Below are 27242 nucleotides of genomic sequence, written 5' to 3' on the forward strand. Positions count from 1 at the left end.
TTTTATTAATGTAAATTTTAATCGTAAAGGTTTAAATCTTTGATCAGAACACTAAGTTTTGTTTTTGTATTTTGCTTTAGTTTTTTTCCTGAAGAAACAGATCGAATCATTCCCACGTGCTGCGAACGCGCTGCCGCTAATTATTGTCATTGAAGAAATTAGCACATCGTCATCACTAGCTCTTCACAAAAGAAAGTTTTGTTTTCTTCCGCCATCGCTCAGTAGTTCTCATTCTTTTGAAATCTGGGACCAGACAAAAAAAAATACTTTAACTGATTTAATCATAAGACTCGTAGACTCAATAAATAGCATTCTTGTAAAATCGGTTACAAAATCCATGAACATGATTCATCTTGTAATTTTTTTTAGGAAAGAAAAAAATTACTTTGGTGCTAAATTAAGCTTACTGAGGCAAAGTCTGAATTGAATAATGCTTAGCTTGACAATAAATTTCATTTTATTACTTACGGTGCCTTCGGGGCTTATCGATAACTTGCTATTTGTCTACCCCGCTTGGAAGTGCTTGGTACTTGTTATTTTTTTACCCCACATTTCCGCTAGACCATGTATCTAATGTGGAATCGATACCGTAAAACTCTCGACCCCGATTCCACTTAATTAGTTCTGTTGTCAATCTCGACTCCTTTATAAGCCGTTTCCGCCTGCACGGGCCCGGATAATATTTACCATGTGATATGCAGCCGATGAGAGATAGCTAACAGCGTGTTAGACCCCATTAGAATGGAATGGCGAGTCTGAAATTGAACGTTTACATAAGAGCAATTTCTTTTTTTTTTTTACTGACGCGATTACGCACGCTTCGCGGAGTAATCGCAAAATAAAAAGCGCGACGATCAAACTAAGCGGACGTGCTAAGCATCGATACCATGCACTCCAAAAGAAGCTTCATTCTAGTTCACACGTCACTGAAATGATCATCAAATTTATGTCACCCTCCCATCTCCCTCACACACACCATCCTGCTGCCTTAGCACACCATAATTCTTTGCCTCCCTCTTCCAACAACCACACGTATACTACCTCCTCCCTCTTCACAGCCACACGTATACTACCTCCTCCCTCTTCACAACCACACGTATACTACCTCCTCCCTCTTCACAACCACACGTATACTACTCCTCCCTCTTCACAACCACGCGTATACTACCTCCTCCCTCTTCACAACCACACGTATACTACCTCCTCCCTCTTCACAACCACACGTATACTACCTCCTCCATCTCCCAACAACCACACGTATACTACCTCCTCCCTCTTCACAGCCACACGTATACTACCTCCTCCATCTCCCAACAACCACACATATACTACCTCCTCCATCTCCCAACAACCACGCGTATACTACCTCCTCCCTCTTCACAGCCACACGTATACTACCTCCTCCCTCTTCACAACCACACGTATACTACCTCCTCCCTCTTCACAGCCACACGTATACTACCTCCTCCATCTCCCAACAGCCACACGTATACTACCTCCTCCCTCTTCACAGCCACACGTATACTACCTCCTCCCTCTTCACAACCACACGTATACTACCTCCTCCATCTCCCAACAGCCACACGTATACTACCTCCTCCATCTCCCAACAACCACACGTATACTACCTCCTCCATCTCCCAACAACCACACGTATACTACCTCCTCCATCTCCCAACAACCACACGTATACTACCTCCTCCCTCTTCACAACCAAACGTATACTACCTCCTCCATCTCCCAACAACCACACGTATACTACCTCCTCCCTCTTCACAACCACACGTATACTACCTCCTCCATCTCCCAACAACCACACGTATACTACCTCCTCCCTCTTCACAACCACACGTATACTACCTCCTCCATCTCCCAACAACCACACGTATACTACCTCCTCCCTCTTCACAACCACACGTATACTACCTCCTCCATCTCCCAACAACCACGCGTATACTACCTCTTCCCTCTTCACAGCCACACGTATACTACCTCCTCCCTCTTCACAACCACACGTATACTACCTCCTCCCTCTTCACAGCCACACGTATACTACCTCCTCCATCTCCCAACAACCACACGTATACTACCTCCTCCATCTCCCAACAACCACACGTATACTACCTCCTCCCTCTTCACAACCACACGTATACTACCTCCTCCCTATTCACAACCACGCGTATACTACCTCCTCCCTCTTCACAGCCACACGTATACTACCTCCTCCATCTCCCAACAACCACACGTATACTACCTCCTCCCTATTCACAACCACGCGTATACTACCTCCTCCATCTCCCAACAACCACACGTATACTACCTCCTCCCTCTTCACAACCACACGTATACTACCTCCTCCATCTCTCAACAACCACACGTATACTACCTCCTCCCTATTCACAACCACACGTATACTACCTCCTCCCTATTCACAACCACGCGTATACTACCTCCTCCATCTCCCAACAACCACACGTATACTACCTCCTCCCTCTTCACAACCACACGGATACTACCTCCTCCCTCTTCACAACCACACGTATACTACCTCCTCCCTCTTCACAACCACACGTATACTACCTCCTCCCTCTTCACAGCCACACGTATACTACCTCCTCCATCTCCCAACAACCACACGTATACTACCTCCTCCATCTCCCAACAACCACACGTATACTACCTCCTCCCTCTTCACAACCACACGTATACTACCTCCTCCATCTCCCAACAACCACACGTATACTACCTCCTCCCTCTTCACAACCACACGTATACTACCTCCTCCCTCTTCACAGCCACACGTATACTACCTCCTCCATCTCCCAACAACCACACGTATACTACCTCCTCCATCTCCCAACAACCACACGTATACTACCTCCTCCATCTCCCAACAGCCACACGTATACTACCTCCTCCATCTCCCAACAACCACACGTATACTACCTCCTCCCTCTTCACAACCACACGGATACTACCTCCTCCCTCTTCACAACCACACGTATACTACCTCCTCCCTCTTCACAACCACACGTATACTACCTCCTCCCTCTTCACAGCCACACGTATACTACCTCCTCCATCTCCCAACAACCACACGTATACTACCTCCTCCATCTCCCAACAACCACACGTATACTACCTCCTCCATCTCCCAACAACCACACGTATACTACCTCCTCCATCTCCCAACAACCACACGTATACTACCTCCTCCATCTCCCAACAACCACACGTATACTACCTCCTCCCTCTTCACAGCCACACGTATACTACCTCCTCCATCTCCCAACAGCCACACGTATACTACCTCCTCCATCTCCCAACAACCACACGTATACTACCTCCTCCATCTCCCAACAGCCACACGTATACTACCTCCTCCATCTCCCAACAGCCACACGTATACTACCTCCTCCATCTCCCAACAACCACACGTATACTACCTCCTCCATCTCCCAACAGCCACACGTATACTACCTCCTCCATCTCCCAACAACCACACGTATACTACCTCCTCCCTCTTCACAACCACACGGATACTACCTCCTCCCTCTTCACAACCACACGTATACTACCTCCTCCCTCTTCACAGCCACACGTATACTACCTCCTCCATCTCCCAACAACCACACGTATACTACCTCCTCCATCTCCCAACAACCACACGTATACTACCTCCTCCATCTCCCAACAACCACACGTATACTACCTACTCCCTATTCACAACCACACGTATACTACCTCCTCCATCTCCCAACAACCACACGTATACTACCTCCTCCATCTCCCAACAACCACACGTATACTACCTCCTCCATCTCCCAACAACCACACGTATACTACCTCCTCCCTCTTCACAACTAAACGTATACTACCTCCTCCATCTCCCAACAACCACACGTATACTACCTCCTCCCTCTTCACAACCACACGTATACTACCTCCTCCCTCTTCACAACCACACGTATACTACCTCCTCCCTCTTCACAACCACACGTATACTACCTCCTCCCTCTTCACAGCCACACGTATACTACCTCCTCCCTCTTCACAGCCACACGTATACTACCTCCTCCATCTCCCAACAACCACACGTATACTACCTCCTCCATCTCCCAACAACCACACGTATACTACCTCCTCCATCTCCCAACAACCACACGGATACTACCTCCTCCATCTCCCAACAACCACACGTATACTACCTCCTCCATCTCCCAACAACCACACGGATACTACCTCCTCCATCTCCCAACAACCACACGTATACTACCTCCTCCCTCTTCACAACCACGCGTATACTACCTCCTCTATCTCCCAACAACCACACGTATACTACCTCCTCCCTCTTCACAACCACACGTATACTACCTCCTCCCTATTCACAACCACGCGTATACTACCTCCTCCCTCTTCACAGACACACGGATACTACCTCCTCCATCTCCCAACAACCACACGTATACTACCTCCTCCCTCTTCACAACCACACGTATACTACCTCTTTCCTAACAACAACCACAAGTACTCTACTCCTCCATCTCCCAATAGTTAGGTCTGCCTTGTCTAAAAAAAAACAACTTAACCATGACGTCATCATCATTTGTGTACTACGTTGTGAAGCTGTGTGTATCCCGTTCTTTGGGGGGGGGGGGGGGGGAAGCGCTATAGGGGAGGTAGAAAATGAATTGAAAAAGAGTGAGGGGGCAGTGCATGAACAATTTGAAGTTGAACTCTATTCGCTCTGCGAAGTTCACATATAACAACACGCCCACATACAAATGCACAAAATCAAACAAAATTGATATCAGTTTGTGTATTGTTTTGGTCAAAGGTTTGTGTTATGACTAGATCGAGTGATTCCAATCCTGGCCCGCATCGGTACATTCTAAGACAACTATCTGCAGTAGTTTGCACTGGAATGACAAAACATGTGAAATATCAAAAATACTTTTTAAAAACACTCGTCTGAATTGAGTGAAATTGCGACATTATTTGAATCAATCATATACTGAATTTTTAATAGCTCAAAATGTAACCAAATACAAGCAATACCATTTAGGTTTGTCGTCCAAAGAGGATAAACTGTTTGTTTTATCTGTGGATCGTATCTTTTCTGAACGCGATTCATGAGCACTATTTGAATTGTTCAAGTCGGTGTATGTATTTTGTCATCTTATAGGTAATTTCGGTTTACCATTTTAGATGGAGCTTGTTGAGATAGGCGTACTGACAGGGGCATAGCTAGGAATTTTCCATCATTTGGGGGCCCGGGGGGCTTGACCTCTTTGGGAGCCCCCTGCATTTTGCGTAATATTTAATGTAAAAAAAACACTCATTTGGAGGCCCCCCTCAAGTGGGGGGGGGGCAGGAGAATTTTTTAATTCTCCCCCTCCTCCCCCCACCTTAGATACGCCACTGCGTACTGATAACCTACACAGTTGCGTAATTTACTCTCCTGGTCTATCTATTTTTACGCGTCCTCTATCTTGCATATTGACTTGTTCCATTCACACTTAGATAGAAGAGAGAGAGAGAAAAGAAAGTTGCTTTGAGTCTGAATTCGAATTCTAGCCTCTATGATGGAAGGCCGACTTGTTTGGTCACTGAGCTGTTCAAGTTCTTATAAATTAGATTTTATTAGGCTATTGTTAGTCAAATTTTGTAACGAACGACCATTTTCCATTTAAAGCAAAATTAAATAATTACGACGAATTGATTTACTAATTGGAATTTGTTTATTATTGATTCATGTGTTGTCATCGACTCTGCTTAATTGTGCAAAGATTCTACTTGATTCGAGAAAAGGAAAAGATTTGACCAGACAGACGAATTGGCTTAGCTAAAAAAATTATTCGACGCGAGTATAATGTAAGCGGTACGTGACGTTTTGGCGACGCCGTTTTGGCCCCGCAGTTTTGGCGACGGGACGTTTTGGCGCGAGCCGTTTTGGCGCGAGATATCATTTGACGATAATTTAATAAGCACGTAGCTTTTATAACAATGTTTATTTCACTCTTCCATAATATTATATGTGTAGTATGAATTATAACACCGTTCAGTGAATTGTTTTTATTAGCAAGTGTTTGGTATGTATAGCTGGAGATACCATACAGTCATTAAATAAACCAATGTTAATTTAAACAAATAATTGCATCAATTTTTAGTCTATCATCGTTTCATTATTTTTTTATTTTTTTTTTTATTTTAAAGTAATATCTTAAAAAAAAAATTTTGAAATAAAAGTGTGCCTCTTAATAAACACACATACACAAGCCAAAATGTTTATTAATGAAATTGATGTGAAACTCAAACACACATTTAGCCTACATTTAGTACGTGAAAAATATGTCTTAACACAAACATTCATGCAAAACAAAACGTCCTGCTTCGAATGTAAGAGATCTTTCTAGCATTGACAACACAATTGTGTTTCCTGCGGACATGACTGCCAGAAAGTGACATGACTGTCGGAAAGTGACATGACTGCCAGAGAGTGACAAGACTGCCAGAGAGTGACATGACTGACATAAAGTGACATCACTGCCAGAGAGTGGCATGACTGCCAGAGAGTGACATGACTTCCAGAGAGTGACAAGACTGCCAGAAAGGGACAAGACTGCCAGAGAGTGACATGACTTCCAGAGAGTGACAAGACTGTCAGAGAGTGACATCACTGCCAGAGAGTGACAAGACTGCCAAAGAGTGACATGACTGACATAAAGTGACATCACTGCCAGAGAGTGGCATGACTGCCAGAGAGTGACATGACTTCCAGAGAGTGACAAGACTGTCAGAAAGGGACAAGACTGCCAGAGAGTGACATGACTGCCAGAGAGTGACATGCCTTGCCAGAGAATAATATTACATTATCCACATAGCGTCCGAACATGCATTTAGGCCGCAATGCGTAATGACATATTCATTGGCTTGGCCATAACGCCCTGCCATGCCAGTCCCGGACAAGCTGTTGGCCACAAGATAAACAAAGAATATTTGTTCAGAAACAAAATTCCTGGAAATGCAAAACATAGAAATTAAAAAAAGTTATGAATTCAAAATATTTTTTTTAAGATGATGAATATTCAACACACATATTCCCGTATATCATTTAAGACTGTCTCTTTTTTAAATTAAGATTTCTGTGTCTCAACGACACGCCATACGGGAATATTCGGAGTATTTCTACACTATCACCCGACACACACACACACACATTTGTTTAAACACGTTAAGCCTTGGACTAGCTGCATATTTGTTTTATACGCTAAGCTTAGACCAAGATGGCCGCCAGGTCGTGCGGTATGCGCCGTGGACTGTTGTTTAGTCGTCTCGATGGTTCCGGGCTCAAACCTTGGCCACTGCCATCCCCAGTCGTCCTGCGGGAGGTTTGGTCTAGGAAGTAGATTCTCTTCAACTCTGAAGGACCATCTGAAACCTTTTACAGACTTTACAAACAGTGATGGCGACTACTTCTTACAAAGTGTCAAAGTCGTTAATGACAGACCCAAAGAGATTTGTGCTAAGCGAGCCTTGAATTTCATGATCTTTTCAAGAGGAGGATAAAATGTAATTCTGTCATTTTTGTGTACACTCTACACTCCTAAGTGGTCGACTCAGGTAGGTAAAAAGGCGGGTTTCAATATTTTCAGCATAAATATCAGAAACTATGAACTACAAACTATCAACAACCGCAAACCTGTCTCCACCAAAACAAAGATAAAAGACGTAGTAATTGTGAAAGTATTGAGATTGTGCCTTAGTAGTAGACCGAATGACCACATATCACAGGATACGGAGATTTATCTGTTAATATTATTGCAAGTAGCAAGTAGCCTGTATGACAGAAAATATTTGATTTAGTAATACATTTTATATTGTTATTTTAGAAACTGGGGCACGAACCCATAGCCTTCGTAATGTACAATTGTAAAAAGATTTCCTCACGGATAATAAAGATAAAATGATAAAAATTATTATTATTATTATGTTAGAAACGAACGAGCATTCTCTGGCGCTGCCAGGGGTCGAATATCGTTAAAGAGAAACAAAATTCATTGTAGCCCCCTTATCAGGTTCCACTGAGGAACCTTCTGGTGATGTGGCAGGTCTGCAGCAGCCCGGGTACGCCATTCTGCCTCAACGTGGCACTCGGGTGGAAACGATCGCTAGAGGAAGTGATTAGGCTAAATGAATAGCAAAACAAAAGTCCTGTGGGAGTGTCTAAGGGAATGCGAGAGCTTTCCCATTGCACGGTGCGGAGTTGAAAGAGAGCTTCCACGTCCCTGTCGATAATCCATGCGCCGTTCCTCAAGGGACCGTTACACTAATTGCGAGTCCTGCACGGTTAGCTTGATAAAACATATGGAAAAGGCGTGGGTTCCCGGTGTGCTCGGCTATCGGCGATGCATTCTAGTACATGCGCCCCGAGTGCCAGACATAGGCATAGACTTGGATCTCTTCCAGACAGAACGGTTTGTTCAAGCAGGCTTATATGCCTAGAGTTCCAAGAGCCTTCGGCTCAACTCTTTAGACAATCAAACGGTCTGCAGCAGTACCGCCTTCTGACAGACAACGAGAATCTTCCTAGGAATGTTGAGGGCCTTGAAGGTCTCTGTGAGGTCATTTGTTATTACCCCTTCAGTTGAAATAACAATGGATTAGATAACTTCCATAAACGCTTAATCTCCAAAGATAGGTTGCCATATTTTCGTTGTTTTTCCATTTCAGTTTTTCTATTATTATTATTAGTAGTAGTATTATTATTATTATTACTATTACTAATATAGTTTCTTCTGCAATTTACTATAAATAGTGAATAGTATTTTTATGACAAAAACTGCTTGCATAGTTAATTTAAAAAAAAATAGATTTCAGAAACAATAAAAACATAACAAATACTTTATGAAAAAGACAAAACAATACAACTTATAGAGCGCGATTGTTTTGCTCTAAATGACTAATGAATGTTAGATTAAAAAACAACGGAACAATACTTCCCCTTCCTCTCCCCCCCCCCCCTCCAAGAGAAAGAATCCTGGTTAAGCGAATGTATAGAAATACTACATTTTATAATAGTTCAATGAAAGGCCTTTAGAACTAGTCTTATAATTATAACAATCAAACTAGAGTTTTCCCAGTATGGTCAACGCTATACAGCAACTGTCAAATTTTCTAGGATAGTCGTTAGAGCCATTTTCGAGATCTGTGTCCACCCACTCATAGCGGTATATATCAGTAATCCCCCCCCCATTTTTTTCTCCCTCTTTCTTTTCCTCTTTCAATTAAAAGACCGGAACTTCCTTTTTTTTTTCTATGCATCTTGCGCATCGTATCGCTCTCCAACATAGTATTTTGACATATTTGACAAGTGAGAGAATATGTGATGAGTCGATATATATATATATATATATTAAGGTTTTCAAAATTCCAAATATTGTAGACGTCTATTGAAAAATCGGTAATAGTCCAGAGACATTTACTGACCACCATGCTGTTTTTAAGCATATTTATATCCCTAATCTATATTAAACTTTTTTTAAAGAGATTTTTGTTCTTATGCTGTCAACTTATGCATTTTTAAGTGTATTTACTGAAATGAAAGTCTAAAAAAATGTTAATAATAAATTGATGAAGTTGTTTCTTCATTTTTTCAATAACTTTTTTTAAGAGAGTTTTTTGTTCTTATGCTATCATTTTAAATGAATTTTAATATTAGATCTAATAGCTGCTAGAAAGAAAGACAAAACAGCAACAGAAAAATGTTGGCAAGTAATTCAAGGGAGATAGTCTAGTATTAAGCCTTAAAACCAAAATGGCGTATTTCCAATGACAATATATGGTAATAAGAAATAAAACTTAAAAATTTATATTTTAAAAACTATTTATCTCCGAGGAAACCAAATTACATATTTGTAATCTGCATTTTTTCTGCATATTCTTAAAATATAAGAGAAACCTGATATAGCGTTTCTAGTCTCGTAAACTAATACCGAAAAATCATAAGATAACATAAAAAGAAATCTTAATTATTATGGTATTTGTTTTAAATTTGATGTAAAAAAAAAGAGAGCTAATTATTCTTGACATTTAATTATTCATAAAGATGATCTCCTTCTCATTCTAGCAAGTGATCTTTCAGAAACACAACTGGATCACTGAGTCCATGACCTTGTGTTCTAAAGCCTGCACTGAGATGACTGACCAGAAGCCCGGGCTCCATCTACCTACATGGTATCAACCTTAAGAGTGGGTTTTTTTTTTGTTTTCGGCAACTGCCAAAGTGACGCCACTGTTGGCCTTTAGATCAACACAGAACAACAATATTGGTTCCTATTATTAGGACATGTTGAAAAATGGCATGCTGACATTTAATGCCTAAGAATAAACCTTAAACACTTCCACCCACAAAAAAGCCGGGGTTAAAATCTCGCTAATGACTTGAACAGATTTTTAAAATATAGTCTCAATGAATGACGTGACAGCTTTAATTGACAAAATCAACACATGCGACAGCAGAACAGCTTTAGCGGTTATAGGAGTACCGATACCTTCAATTTCTCTCACTCTCTCTCTCTTTCTCTCTCTCTCTTTCTCTATCTCTCTCTCTCTCTCTCAGTCTCTCTCTCTCTCTCTCAGTCTCTCTCTCTCTCTCTCTCTCAGTCTCTCTCTCTCTCTCTCAGTCTCTCTCTCTCTCTCTCTCTCTCTCAGTCTCTCTCTCTTTCTCAGTCTCTCTCTCTCTCTCTCTCTCTTTGATACGTGCTCTCTCTAGCGATCTCTTTAAATGCCACGCCTATTTTCCTAGATTCCTCAGACTCTTATGTGTATGTGTGTTGATGTGTGTGTTGATGTATGTGTGTATGTGTCACGTGATGGCAATAACCTCCTCCACAGCAAGCAAACACAACATCAAATACAAGTTGGAGATTTCCTCTAAAATTACCACTGGAAAAGGTAATGATTGTCCAATTATCCTCCCACAAAAAGTCGCGCGGCGTCGCTAAGCCAGCGATTTAAGGTACGAAAGACAAATGCAAGAATTTACAACGCTTTTTTTGTTCAGCAACGAAATATCATCTCTGTAACATAACTGCCACCATTCCTGTCAACATAGCCATAGTGATAGACATGCCTAGATAGATACTGGGATATAGTTTAATATATAAGGTCTTTCTGTTTACAAATTAGAATAAGAATTGACGGGAAGAATTAACCAGAAAATTAATGAAAAAAAACAACAACATATTTATACCAATAAAATGTTTGTACAAGTTCTATGTATCTCAGGTATACACTGCGGAAGAAAAAATAAATAGATCAATAAAGCGAAGAACCGAGCTCTAGTGGATGCATCGCATTATTGAAAATGTGTGTCAATGTTTTTTTGTTGTTGTTTTTTTTTTTTTGGAACACACTTAAAAAAATAATAAAGCACCAAGTAGCTTCAAAGTATGTGCTCATAGACCCTCTGTGTGTCTCTATTGGAGTGTTTTGTATGAGTTCATATCAATAAGACATGTGCTGGCGTGATATTCTATTGTACAAAAAGGTCACTTTTTTAAAACTATATTTCTATACAACTTTACGGATTAGTGCCTAGATCCAAAGGAGCTTATGCAATGTCTGTAGTAGTGTTTGGACAAGGCCATCTCATTAGTTTGAGATACTGGGTTTTGGTAAGAGGTTTGAGATTAACTTGGTATTTTAGCTTGAAATGTATTGGTCGCCTAATTTATTGATTTATATTTGTCTACTTATATATATTCATTTGTTAACGTTTCCATGACTTCAGTCTACTATTTGTACGCTTACATGACATCTTTGTTGGTTGAAGTATGGAACCTAAGTGTCAACCAATTCAGTCCAAATAAACAAAGATGAAACATGGACAATACAATTCTATATCTAAATATCTATAAGGTATGTGCATATATATTAAACATTTCTAATTTAAGTTCCAATTATGTAGACTAGACATGATTTGTATGTAATCAATCACGCAATTTCTTCACTTCAATAAAAAGAAGTTTAAAAATAGGCCCTATGTGTTGTTGTTTTTTTTAGATTTAGCATTTTATGTTATTCTATACTCTTGTTAAAAATAGTTTCAACTGACTAACCTAAAAAAATAAGTTAAATCTATACGATCATTTTCCTATAAAGATTTCGACTAGAATCTAGATCTATCAATACGAATATTTTGAGATGTCCGCCATACTATGTCTCAGGAAGTCATTAACAAAACAACCCCCCCCCCCCATATAAAAATGAGTGAATAGAATTGATTCTTTTGGCCAGTCTATGTACTTCTGTCTAAAATATTATAAGTTAAGTTAATACGTTTAATTTCTTAGTTTATCGCTTAGGCCTACTTTTGTTTTGTTTTTGCGGGCTTTTTCAGTGCACGGGCCAAAGACAGACAACATGTTACACTACTTTCAAGAAGAACATTAAGACCTATCTGTTCAAAACTTTTTTAGATTAGTTTATCATTTTAGCTCTTATGTTTGTGTTTGTAATGTTATCACAGCGCCTTGAGCCTACACTTTGTTTGTTAACAGTGCTTTATAAATGAAATGAAATTATTATTATTAATATAGTGGAGAAATTTTAAAACTATAGAAGAAATTAATAATTTGTGTATGATTATAAACTATGTTCTTTTGCAGAACTGGGAGTCATCTTTATATAAGTACTTAGTATTGTTTTATAAATTTTTTTATAAATTTTATTTTCCTCTAAAACTTCATACATAAAGTGATTCTACACTTAAAATGTCCAAAAGTTTTAAGCTTTTAGGGATAAGATTTAGATTTACAAAAGAAATAAATTAAAAAAAAAAAAGACTAACCTGTAGACTAGGAACTGGCTAAGCCCAACTGCTAATGTCAACTGTTCACTTCGTGGTATCTCTGCTGAGTTGATCAAGTCAATCGTCTGCTGGACCTCTGTTTCTCACTGACGATAAGCAATTTTGTTTAACCCTATAAATTTATTGAACTTTCAACAAAGAAAAGTTGTCACTAAACTTGTAAAACAAAACCTGATCAAATAAAAAGTTTGTTTCTTTGTTTCTAGAGAATAATCTTGTTTTTTTATCGTTCGGTTCGAAATTTTTCCCCCTTAAAAAAAGTTTTCACTGGAATGTTAAAAATTCATAGGGAAATTTAGACTAAACCCTGTTTCTAGATGGATAAAGAACATCGGATGTTGGGGACATCTTTTATACGAAACCAAGGCTCGGAACTGTCAGTGGCAGATCTGGCCAATCTGGCGGGCAAGTTGTCGCTAGCTGCGTACCATGTTGGGTTCAAGATGGCGTCCATGCTATTGGCAGGCTGGTGGAGGTTGACGATTTGTTACCCAGGATGCAATCGCTTTCAGAAGGTCTAGAACAGAATAGAATAATCATTAGGAAAAGATAGGAGTGGGGAACTAGTTTAGTATCTTTGTAATTAGTTGCATTAGTATAAACAGAATGACTTAAGTGAAACTAGATAGATAGATAGATGGATGGATAGATAGATAGATAGTCAGATACATGGATACATAGATGGATACATAGATAGATAGATAGATAGATAGATAGATAGATAGATAGATAGATAGATAGATAGATAGATAGATAGATAGATATTTGATAGACTTATTGTAAGTCGAAATGAAAAACTTAAGGTGTTATTACAACATATTAAATCGTTCAATAGCTTCCAAAATGAAAGCCAAAACATATATTAATAAAAAAAAACATTAAAAAAAAAACAACTCCGCCTTGTTCATTGCAGTAGACAGTAACGAAGAAGTCACATTGTTGCTAACAGTTTTGTAAGACTCCGACGCATGGGGAGGGGGGGGGGGAGAAGTCAATACGTGAGCCGCTACTTTCATTGGTAGGACGTCTCCAATCTGGAAGCGAAACATGTGTGAGGCAAACAGGAACACCATTTGACAGCTGGGAATCGTTCCATGTCGTCGCTAATTGTGACGACACTTGCAGATTTTGGGGAGATCCTGGTCGCACGGCAGGGGGTCGTAGGGAAACAAAAATTGACGAGCCGACTGCTTTGCCAGATTGGTAATTGATTGCATTGTTTCGCCGAGATTTTGGCCTGGGGCTTTGTAAGGATAGCCAGGATTTTTCTGACAAGACAATTCAAATAACGAGTTGTCTTTCAGTGTGTACACTTTTCATATATAAATATGTCTGTTTGCGAACAACGCCCAGCCCTGCCAGCCCCGCCGCTATGTTCCTTTCTATAATGCCATACTTGTTGTTTTTATATATATATATATTTGTAATTAGAAAACTCTCTTATGGTTGTGTCAACGGGCGGGGGGGGGGGGGGGAATAGACTGTCTGGGTTTTGGAACTCGATCAGTAGGGTTCAAAAAGGGTTCGAAGCATAGACTCTTAAAGCAGAATGTTCCTGACAGCGGGCTTTGACTACACGAGTGAAACTCAGACTGGGGTCAAGGTTGTTCCACTTTGCTGTTCGACGGAGATTTTCTTTTCTCCACTGCAGGTCGAATGACTGCACACTCATTTCCCTATCAGCTCTCTGGGTTAGGGATGTGCACCACTCATTTCCCTATCAGCTCTCTGGGTTAGGGATGTGCACCACTCATTTCCCTATCAGCTCTCTGGGTTAGGGCTGTGCACCACTCATTTCCCTATCAGCTCTCTGGGTTAGGGATGTGCACCACTCATTTCCCTATCAGCTCTCTGGGTTAGGGCTGTGCACCACTCATTTCCCTATCAGCTCTCTGGGTTAGGGATGTGCACCACTCATTTCCCTATCAGCTCTCTGGGTTAGGGATGTGCACCACTCATTTCCCTATCAGCTCTCTGGGTTAGGGATGTGCACCACTCATTTCCCTATCAGCTCTCTGGGTTAGGGATGTGCACCACTCATTTCCTTATCAGCTCTCTGGGTTAGGGCAGCACAGTTTCTTCTGGTTTCCCACAGGGGTTGAACCGGGCCAAATAGGATGCAAAGTGTTACTTTTATTTCTGTCATCGCTTGTTTAAATTGATCCAACGATAAAACTATTATTTTAAAAAGAGTTTGAGATTAACAAAGGCATTCATTTTAAATCAGAAATTTAGTTACTTTCATTTCCATTTGAAATCCTTGGTCAGCATATCATTTGGCCTTGCCAGACATCTTTTTTAATGGTCCAAAAGAGGAATCATCACTATTTCATGGATTCGCGCTTTATCAACACATTAAAATCCATAAAATCTGATTCTTTTTAAACAGGAGTGTGTTGAGCTAAGGTATATGCCAAGGCTTGCCAGAGGCGGCTCTACAGAGACCAATGCAATCTCCAACGCAATAACATAGGCCAATTTTAGTGATTATATTTTGACACGCCTTGACCTTTAAATCTGACCCTAATAAAAGCAGTTGTAATGTAACAAAATGGTAGGTGGGGGGGATGAGAACTTTTTACATTTTATTGTTCTAAATAGCTCTGGGAGAGATTAATATTTATAAAGTAATGAAAACGTTTATAGACATAAGTGAACATCTAAAAAAAAAAAAAAAAAAAGAGAAAACATTCTAAACTTTTCTAAAGTGCTCTTATACCTTATTTCATTATCATACAAAGATGGTGTGTCAGTGTTGTGTGTGTTTATCTTTTTATTCTTCGTTCTCATTTTTCATCTCGTAGAGTTTAGATCAGTAATTCTATATATGAGATGAACTCCGGAGTGGTTTCTACATCAAGCAGTTCTCCGTACAGTTTTTTCTTCTATAGGAAGGTTTTGAGTCCAGAGTCTAGTTCGGGCCTCTTGATAAAGTATGAAGCTTTGAAGGACATGATCAGCATTCTCTGGTGATGTTCCACAAGGGCAAGTTTCGCTAGTCCCGACTTTTAGTTTTCGGAACATATGTTGTTTCATTCTGTTGTGTCCGGTTCTGTGTCGCAAAAGTATGCATTGGTCATGTCGAGATAGCTTATACTAGGCGTCCTTTTTCTTGTCATTGGGATGAGAGCTGGTCCAATTCTCAATTATTCTATGTTCTGTGTTGGAGTGTTTGTGTTAATCTGTTGTGTTTGTGTTAAGAAGGTGTGTCATTGTTGTTTTGTGTGTTTAGTTGATGAATCAGTGTTGTTTGATGTGTTAAGATATTGTGTCAGTGTTGTTTGGTGTGTTAAGATGGTGTGTCAGTGTAATGTTAATAGTGTACGCTAGTGTTTGTATTCTTGTTGTATACATTGACATTTATTATACTTTGTTGCATGCAGATATTGAGGGCAGGAGTTTTATGCGTCAGCTTTCACCCAACCCAGCTACGCCTGTGTTCTGGCACTAGGGCTAAAGAAACCCGTACATTTCCAGAAACTGCACCAAATGACTAAATCAATTGTCTTCCCTCCCTTTGGTAAAGAGATCGGGAGGATAAATAGCAGTAGTTTCCCCTTGGCTCTCCGCATTACAGATAAATGTGGCCAGTTGATGACCATAGCAATTTGGTCGTCCACGTAAACAGTGACGCGGTCATGTTCTCTAGTGCTCCAAAATGGATGACGTCATTAGTACATTTGTTGCTTCTCCAGTCTAGCAGTTGCAATGTATGCTGTCTAGCCTCGTAATATCCAACGTACATGTCTGTGAAGAGTTCCTTTAGTGCAAATCCTCAGTTCAGACAGCGCGCTCGGGATGTTGCTTACACGCGCATTAGTTTTATAGAATTGTTGCTATGTATCGTCTTTAGAACTGGGTCCATTCTACTGACATAGACAGATGTGTTGGAACACAAATGTTTATTAAATATACATCCATCTTGTGCTCAGTGTTTATATTTCAAGTTCCTGACTTGTTAGCGTCTAATTCTGTGTACGATTTCATGTCGTAACTTGACAATCTTAATTAACATATTTTGAACAGACCAGTGCAACATTTTTGGTTGCATATCACCGAAAGATTTTTTTTAGTTATTAAAGAATTGCGAAATAATAAATAACTTTACAACATTTTTAAAAAGTTCTTTTAGTCACAATGAGAAATAACAAAAATTATAATACGTTGGTAAACACTAGGAAATTTAACTTACAATTTGTGCAGTACATATAACAAAACATTACAATTTGTGCAGTACATATAACAAACATTACAATTTGTGCAGTACATATAACAAAACATTACAATTTGTGCAGTACATATAACAAAACATTACAATTTGTGCAGTACATATAACAAAATATTACAATTTGTGCAGTACATATAACAAAACATTACAATTTGTGTAGTACATATAATAAAACATTACAATTTGTATAGAACATATAACAAAACAATTCAATTTGTGTAGTACATATAACAAAACATTACAATTTGTGTAGTACATATAACAAAATATTACAATTTGTGCAGTACATATAACAAAACATTACAATTTGTATAGTACATATAACAAAACATTACAATTTGTGCAGTACATATAACAAAACATTACAATTTGTGCAGTACATATAACAAAACATTACAATTTGTGTAGTACATATAACAAAACATTACAATTTGTGCAGTAAATATAACAAAACATTACAATTTGTGTAGTACATATAACAAAACATTACAATTTATGCAGTAAATATAACAAAACATTACAATTTGTGTAGTACATATAACAAAACATTACAATTTGTGTAGTACATATAACAAAACATTACAATTTGTGTAGTACATATAACAAAACATTACAATTTGTGTAGTACATATAACAAAACATTACAATTTGTGTAGTACATATAACAAAACATTATAGCATTAGCAAATGAAGTTTATGTTCCTACAGTTTCACTCAAAACTTGCATGTGAAATGTTTCTACCAAATAGTTGGATATTGTTTTATATTTGTATTGTCAGGGAAACGAAGTTCCTGTGTCTCTTTGTTTTTTGAGATCGGTGTCTTGTATCGTCGAGAAAATACTGATCAGAATACTCCTTGGCGATGTCCACCCTATTCCTTCATGTCAAATATCTATTCAATGGATCTCTTGATAAATGTCTGGGATTCTAACTTAATATGTAATTCTAGAGATGTAAAGCTTTGTATATATAAGTATTTCTATAGATTGAAAAACAAAAACAACGGTAGCCTATTTTTTTAAGCGATCTCTATTCTGTGGTATAGGGCAGCAGAGGCTTAGCTGACGTCTAGAAAAGATATTCCAAGTGGAAATCTAGGTCATGTGGAGACAAAGCGAACCACGCCAGAACGTCCAACGCAACTGTCCTCCCATAGATTTGTATGCAATGAATGCAAACTTATTAAATCTATTCATTATTCCTATTTTCTCTATGTGTATGGACAAGTTAATGAGATGGTGAAACAATAGTAAGGCACACAAGAGAAATCCCATTTCGTGGTCAATGTTTTAAAAAAAACAACTATCAAGAGCATTATGTTATGGGGCACCATTCATGCATGGAATGAGTTACCTGAAAAAGCTGGTCGAGTGGTAAGCGCTCTGGAATGTCGTCTCGATGGTACGTATCCTTTCCTGCCGTCCCAACCCGCCACCCTCCGGGATGTTTGGGCTCGGACCAAAGAATCTTCTAGAACCTGTCCAAATAAACCAGAAATCCAATGATTCAAATGACTGAGGGCCAACTCTCGAATGTACGAGACCGGCTACGAGATTAAACCAGAAATCCAATGATTCAAATGACTGAGGGCCAACTCTCGAATGTACGAGACCGGCTACGAGATTAAACCAGAAATCCAATGATTCAAATGACTGAGGGCCAACTCTCGAATGTACGAGACCGGCTACGAGATTAAACCAGAAATCCAATGATTCAAATGACTGAGGGCCAACTCTCGAATGTACGAGACCGGCTACGAGATTAACACAAAGATGTATTAGAATTCATTTGTCTTGAAATACAATTACATCCCTTCACACCTCACAGGACGAGAATATTTAGGCCTACTAGTGATGATAGTTTACTAACAAGTTTAGTGATAATCATGTAGTGTAGGAGTCCAGGCCCATGTCAAGTAGGTGTTCAGTACAAGTAGGTGTCCTTTGAAGTAATAACAATTAATTGCCCTTTTTATGTATTTTACAAAATAATGTATCAAATAGGCCTCTACATCATGTAGAAGTCTTTACCGAATTTACACAATTTCCATGAGCCAATTATTTTAAAGTGTAATTAATATTTTCAAAAAAATCATATCATATACTATACATTATCGTACTTTAGATAGATATTAATTAAAAGATTGTGTGACCTTTGCACTGCGGGGGGGGGGGGAATCACTGATTCTGAGTAATAAGAACAATACAAATGTTTATTTCCCTTAAATCTCTCATGGAATACATTGCATCTATATTATTATAGCTTTTATATAGCGCTACGTTCATGCTTATAGCATGCTCAGGGCGCTTTTGGTCCAATCTCTTTTGTGGACCAGTGTGGGGGGAGGGGGTATCTAGGAGTTGGTTTTCCGCTCAGTAAATACAACTCTGCCCGAGTCGGGTGTCCAACCTCGAGCTCCCTTCTAGGTAGCCAAGCCAAGCCAAGTTCAAGCGCACTTGGCCTCTCGACCACGCTTCTATATATATAATTCTCTTCTTCGCTCAAGAGTTTGGACGAGAAAAAGCAGTAAAGGAAAGATCACCCCTTATTTCTGCAAGTCGGACGAACTAGAGTGACGCCACGGATAATAATTGAAATTTAAGAGTTTATATTAGAAAATAAATTCATCTTTGCCTTGTATTCATTCTTTACTATATACAGAAATACTTTACGAGCCTTGCGTGTAGCGAAGTCATACGGTATATCATAAAAATTCTGTTTCCTACATAGATCACACTCAATAGCAAGAATTACCAAATGTTTCAATCTGTCTACGACAATTGTTAAACTAAAGTAATGCTTCATTAGTTTAAGGCGCGAGAAGCTTCTTTAACCAGATTCCAAAATTACGGGATAATGCCGTTTGTTTTGTTTTTTATCGCGCATAGGATTGGCATTTTCCATACTGAATGACACCCCAAAATGACAATTTTTGTCTATATATTTCAGGAGATATGTATGAGTTTTCTAAAGATTTTAATAATTTCCGGATATTTCCAGGACTTATTCGTATATTTTGCAATTTTAGATTTCCAGGAGCTCCTGGTAAATCGACAGAATGCCGCGGGAAATGTTATAAGTTAAACAATGGTGTAATTTAATAATTTATACACTTAGAATTAGCGCGGGTCCTATGAAAGTGCGGGGCCCACTGAGTCGCATAAGTGCGGAGCCCACTGCGGTCACCTAAGGCCGGCCATGAAAATAGTGGCGTATGCTACGCCGCCGGTCAACTAGATCATTATGTTAAATTCAATAATTAGTGAGAGAATCTTTCCAAACTTCTAATACAAATGTGTCGTCCAGCACGAGTTGGTGGGCGAAATTTCAACTTGACTGGACAGTGAAACGTTTTCGAAATAAATGATCATTTTTTAGCGGCCCCCGAAAGGGGACAAGACGCTATTAGTTTTGTGCAAAATGTCTGTCCGTCTGTCCGTCCGTCCCGTTTAGATCTCGTAAACTAGAAAAGATATTGAAAATCCGACATCACAATATTTTAGACCATTCAAAGTTCTGATGCAACGGCTACTTTTTGTTTTCTGAAAGCGAAAAAAATTAATTTTTAAAAACAGTTATGCAAGCATTTTTTTTAAGAGAAAAAGCTAATTAGTATGCATTAAAAGTTAGACCTAAATTAAAACGAATATTAATCTTGTAAACATTATTTTCGTGAACATTGTCTTCATTGAGGAGAATAAATTTTTTTTTTTTTTTTTTTTTTTTTGAGCATTCGAAAAAGAGATTGATCCTTTTCAAAACAATTACATCTATTATAAGACTTCAGTTAGGCCAGTAGAGGCGCGGTAGCTGATCGGTAAAGCGCTTGGCTTCCGAACCGGGGGCTCCGGGTTCGAATCCTGGTGAAGACTGGAATTTTCAACTTCGGAATCCTTAGGCGCCTCTGAGTCCACCCAGCTCCAATGGGTACCTGATATTAGTTGGGGAAAAGTAAAGGCGGTTGGTCGTTGTGCTGGCTACATGACACCCTCGTTAACCGTAGGCCACAAAAACAGATGAACTTTACATCATCTGCCCTATAGACCACAAGGTCTGAAAGGGGAACTAGGTAGGCCAGGTTCACATCTAACTTTGCATTCACTTGCACCTATCCTTTGATCTGCTGTACCGTTGGGGCACTACACAAGATCTGTCAACCTTCTTTCTCCATTCTTATCTCTCATTTGTCTTTGATATAATTTCATTTGGATGTTCTTTCTGAAAATATTGAAGCCTGCCTGGGTGGATCACTTCGGGGGCCGATTTTGAGTTTGTGTTTCCACACAAACTGTCTTTGTAATCTTGTTTTTTTATGAAATTGTAAGTTAATGTGAATTGAAAACAAAAGAGGGAGGATGAACAATCATTTTCTTGAAACCGGGACCACAAGTTGGCTACCTTGCTACACTACTGCTAGTAACTGAAATTATTGAAAAGATCACAACATTTTCAAACAACTAGATCAATCTTATACGTTCAAAAATAAACTTAATACATAGTTCTAGGCCATATTAGTTCTCTCTTGACTGCAAAGCGTCTTCATGTATAAAAAAAATTTTAATCTACCAAAGTTGTAGATCTACCAAATGTTTGGTTTTGCAAAGACAAGAAGCGAAGTCATACATAGTTCTAGATCTAATAGCCAGCGTATTTCCTGACTTGTATTCAAGAAAGGTCAAATCTGATAAATATCTGTAATTCAGCTCTTCACTGGTGGAGTCTATAAGTGTCTGTCATGTGACGGAATTGGGTTAACTTTACATGCTCTTACTGCACGTGACTCCATATGGAGTGGCAGAGGCTATTTTGAGAAACGCACTAAATGGCTACGGACCTTGCCGGGGTCAACCGAAAGTGATGAACTGGATACTCACAATTATAGTCATTATTGCCTCGAATATCTTGGCAAACTGGAAATACTTCCTCATTATCTACTTTAGTGACCAATGCGTTATGTTGTTCATATGTCTGTGAAAGGTATGCATGAAACACCTTGGTCTTTGTTACTCCCAATAGACCCATTGATTTTAGATTTGTTCTCTAATTTAGATCTATTTAGCTTGTGTTGGCTGATCATGGATACCCAAATTAGCTTTAGGTAGTTTATCAGACACCCAGTGGTGACAAAGTCGAGATTTCTCTTGATAGATCTATGGAGAATTGGCTGAGACTCTTGGAAAAGAAACAACAACAACACCATGTCAAAGGAAGTTTTCACGCAAACTTAGAGTCGGTACACGTGGGGCCCTTGTTTGGTCAAAAAGCAGTTTTTCTAGATATTTCTGAACATCTACAAACATAAACGTCGAATTAAAATTGTAATACCCCATTTCGTTTTTGACGGGTAAGTATGTTAATAGAGACTTTATTATAGGCCTGCTAATAATTGTTTCTATAAAGTGATATAATGGTTTGTCATAAACTTGCTGAGGTTACGTAAGAGCTAGATGCACAATTGAAATGTTTAAAACTAACATGAATGTGTGCATTGAATGGACAGTCTTAGTTCAAACATAAATATACGTTTTAGACAAGTTGGAATAGGACAAAGTCAGATTTTCAATAGCTCTATCTTGAGATCTAAACGTGACAGAACTCACCTTAGTGGCAGTTGTTTTTACCACTAAAGTACAGTTTTTACCATTAAAATACAGTGTTTAGGCCTACTACTAATATCTATACTATAAAGTAGAAAGTAAGGCGTGTGTGTGTATGTCCCTAATAAAAATCGAAACCGTGTGACCAATGTGGATCAAACTTGGCATAAATGTTCTTTAGATCATGGAGGAGACCGTAGTGATGTATGCTGAATGTCCCTCCATCAACTGGGGGATCATAAAAATTGACAAAAAGCACCTAACTGTATCTCTGTTAAAGAAAGAAAATTTTTATCAAATCGCGCAAACCCGTTTTCACAGTGTTTTATGTTGGCTGTAACTATGTCGGCTGTACGGCTTCCTGCACCTAAGTCCACGAAGGTGAATGCGACTCTTGGTAAATTTTGAACATATTTACCGATTGCCATAACTTTAATAAGATAAAAACTAATTAACTAAGGTTTGAACTATTGAGGTCTAATTCATTGAGATCTGAACTATTTCGAGGTCTAATTCGTTGAGATCTGAACTATTGAGATTTTATTCATTGAGATCTGTACTGTTGAGAGGTCTAATGCCTTGAGATCTGAACTATTGAGGTCTTATTCATTGAGATCTGAAATATTGCGAGGTCTAATTAGCTGAGATCTGAACTTAAGGTCTAATTAGTTAAGATCTGAACTATTGAAGTCTAATTCGTTGAGATCTGAACTATTGAGATCTTATTCATTGAGATAAGTAGGCCTACTATTGAGAGGTCGAATTCGTTGAGATATGAACTATTGAGGTCTAATTAGTTAAGATCTGAACTATTGGGGTTTAATTGGTTAAGATCTGAACTATTGAGGTATAATTAGTTAAGATCTGAACTATTGAGGTCTAATTCATAGAAATCTGAACTATCGAGGTCTAATTCGTTGAGATATGAACTTTTGAGGTCTTATTCATTGGGTGCAGGTTACCCAAAACCTCTATCAACATTTGTCATACAACTATTGATGTCTAATTCTTGAGATCTGAACTATTTCGAGGTTTAATAAGTTGAGATCTGAACTATTGCGATGTCTAAATAGTTGAAATCTGAATTATTAAGGTCTAATTAGGTGAGATCTGTACTATTGCGAGATATAATTCATTGAGATCTGAACTATTACGAGGTCTAATTAGTTAAGATCTGAACGGACTATTGAGATCTAAACTTTCCAAAGTCAAATATAGTGTGCCATTTCAAAATGCACCATTCCCCCCACTTTTTCATATAATCATTTCCCAAGCACACAGGATTTGAACCAAATCTCTTGATCAATCATTCGTCTGCCTTTATTCTCTACACTCTCTTTTCCATCCCAGTGAAAGTCTTATGGTCACGTGATCTCCAAGCTAGTCATCTAAGTCCACAGATTGTCTCCACCATTCACAAAGAAACTAGTTCAAGATTTCAAAGCGCGCGAGCTGGTCCAGCCATTGAACAGACGACAAGTGGGACGAAGACTTGGTGAGTGGGATAGACATTACAGAACATTCAATAGGACATAACATAAAGGCTGGAAAGTGGTTGTAACGAAAGGGTTGTAGCGAAAGGGTTGTTGTAAATGTTGGTCTCGTCCTCTCATCAACTTTTTTTTTTGACAATAACATTGAGCCATTGATTTTGTTTACCAGATATTTAAACTTTTTACCTACAAATAGTTGTTGAAACTTCCCACCCTTTCCCACTGAGCAGTGCGATTGGTATTTGTGATACAAATCACTAGACAAGACAAAACACGTACAAACCAAAGTCAGGCTTAACATGAAAGCCGAAAAGAGGAATGCAAAAACATGGCCGTCCACGTTTAATCATGGCTCCCACCTTTTGAGAAGGAAAGTGGCTGTGAAAGCAATGACGTAGCATCTATAGCGAGAAAGGGTTCAATGAAACCAGGCCCACGATCATTAGGGGCCCACAGCCGCTAGCGTAGCAACAATGGCAAGAAGGGGTTGATTGTTCTTTGGTTCGTGACTCACGACCAGTTGGGGCCCACATGAGAACTTGGGGATATCAAATTGAAAACATACTATTTTGTCCAAACTGATTCTAAAGCTATAGCAATACGTTCAATACGTTCCACGAAACGTGAAATTCAATTCAAAACATGGAACACCAAGTTGCAAATAATGTCCTAGCAGCTTGGATAGCTTTAGACTTTAGAGTAAGTTCATGCTTTTATCAGCCTTCTCGCAATGGGTGAAGTAAATGAAAGTGCTTATATTGCGATCTATGGGGCAGGGGATGTAAATGTCATAAAAGAAACAGAATGAGCCTTGAGAAAGTTGAATAGAATTTTTGTCTTCGTGACTATCAGGCCTATACCTATAGAACTTATAAAACATATGTTGTTCATGTGAAACACATTGAAGTCGTATAATTCTGTCAAGAAGTTGTGCAAACATTGAATTTCAACACACTATCACTGAATCAAATGTAAAGACATTATTACTTATTTAAAAAAAAAGGTACCCTACTTGTATTGGAATGTCTCTTGGTACCGATACATTCAGATGACTCAATTGTTTTGTGCAATTATAAATGTTTTAGCGCGTATAATCTCTTCAATCTGATTAGCTTCGTCATCATTAGAAAAGTGTTTAGTGCCAACATATATACAAGAATCACAAAGCGGCGCTTGGAACAGCAAAGTTTCCGTTGATGAGGAAACAACATCGAAGGAAGAACCAAAGAAGTAAATGAAAGCGTCAGTCCTCAGCAGCCTGTTGTTCAATGTGCTACTTACTAACCAGTGTAGGAAACAATAGAAATCGTATCGATCATATTAGACGACCAAATGGTCCTTGACACAGCACTAAAAGGGAGTAGAAAGTAGAATGAATCTTGCGAATGAACAAAGCCGAATCACATTGATATCGCGAGAGAGCTTCTGATGTCAAACAGACGTCCCTAAAGATGAAAGTTGTATTCGTTTCATATCACCTGCACGTCTTCATTATTGTGATGGAGACTTATTCATCCCCAAGAAAACTGGCCAAAATGAGCCTACCGTAAAGTTCCTCTTTCAAAGCTTGCCATCTATAGGTCACGAGACTTAAAACATGAAATATAAAGATACTTTCAGAAGCTTCCTCAAGAAATGCAGTCCTGACAAGCCAAACACTTGCCTAAGATTTGTGGGGGTTGGGAGTTGCAAGAGATGAGGCAAAGGGCCCTAGAAGTAATAATAGCGGGGTATACACGTCTTTGGAGGCGCGGTGGCTGAACGGTAAAGCGCTTGGCTTCCGAATCGGTGTTCGAATCCTGGTGAAGACTGGGATTTTTTATTTCAAGATATTCGGGCGCCTCTGAGTCCACCCAGCTCCAATGGGTACCTGAGATTAGTTAGGGAAAAGTAAAGGCGGTTGGTCGTTGTGCTGGCCACATGACACCCTCGTTAACCGTAGGCCACAGAAACAGATGACCTTTACATGAACTGCCCTATAGACCACAAGGTCTGAAAGGGGAACTTGACTTTTGTTTATACACGTCTTTACAAACGAATGACATCTGTGTGCGGGGTATTCAAAGGTGCGGGCTATATAAAATATAGTTGACTCATAAAGTTTAAGTACAAGAATACCTCGTGCTGCTGATGGCCCCGGAATGAAAAGCCTACACAATAAGGCCGAGCACCAGCCGGTGTACAATTAGGCCAATCGTAGGCCCCAGCTCAACTGCTGCACCAAATGTTTCTCCACCATCACCAGCTCAACTGCTGCACCAAATGTTTCTCCACCATCACCAGCTCAACTGCTGCACCAAATGTTTCTCCACCATCACCAGCTCAACTGCTACAACAAATGTTTCTCCACCATCACCAGCTCAACTGCTGCAACAAATGTTTCTCCACCATCACCAGCTCAACTGCTGCAACAAATGTTACTCCACCATCACCAGCTCAACTGCTGCAACAAATGTTACTCCACCATCACCAGGTCAAGGACTATGTCAAAACAACAAACTACAGATACGATCGTAAGCTTGTATTTCATACCCGTGTTGCACTCGATGTATCGCTTGTTTCTTCACACTGGTCTTGGAAATCGAAGGGAAGACAAAACAACTTCAGACATTGTAGTCAAAACAAAAGCAACGTTTCTACGAAGTGTAATAGTATCCATTCGTTTGGATCAGTCAGCTCGAAACCAGCAACCAATCTGTGCCATTAGAAATAGTTTGACCATTTGTTTTTGTTTACCACGTTCTCGTGCTTTTAGATTTCTCAAGACGTCATGATTCTATTCACTTCTCTGGCGGGGGGGGGGGGGAGGGGGGGGAATATCTGGTTTGAGTTTTACCGTAATCGTTTTTTTTTAAAGCCTTAATAATTCAAAAACTCGTGATTCAAGCGACCACAAACCGACCTTCTAACCGCTCTGCTAACAAGTTGTGTTTAAGATAACTTACTTTTAAACAGTGACCTAGAAAGGGGACTAATACCACCGCCTCAGTCAAGTACAATTTCTTTCCTTTGCTCAAAATATCAAAAAAAAAATCAATACTTAACTAA

The 27242-nt window shown here is 39.2% G+C and overlaps 1 protein-coding gene across 2 annotated transcripts in view; it reads right to left on the reverse strand.

Annotated features, from left to right (window-relative positions):
• Window positions 1-13245, reverse strand: part of LOC106077506 (pro-neuropeptide Y-like) — a 77435-nt gene extending 64190 nt beyond the window's left edge. The window contains exon 1 of one of the 2 annotated variants that reach the window (XM_056045427.1): window positions 12854-13245. The gene's annotated coding sequence lies outside the window, so the exon portion shown is untranslated. The remainder of the gene's footprint in view (window positions 1-12853) is intronic. The other variant, XM_056045426.1, reaches the window with a different exon arrangement.
• Between the last annotated feature and the right edge of the window lie 13997 nt (window positions 13246-27242).

The sequence above is a fragment of the Biomphalaria glabrata genome, chromosome 11, assembly GCF_947242115.1.
Source record: "Biomphalaria glabrata chromosome 11, xgBioGlab47.1, whole genome shotgun sequence".
Classification (NCBI taxonomy): domain Eukaryota; kingdom Metazoa; phylum Mollusca; class Gastropoda; family Planorbidae; genus Biomphalaria; species Biomphalaria glabrata.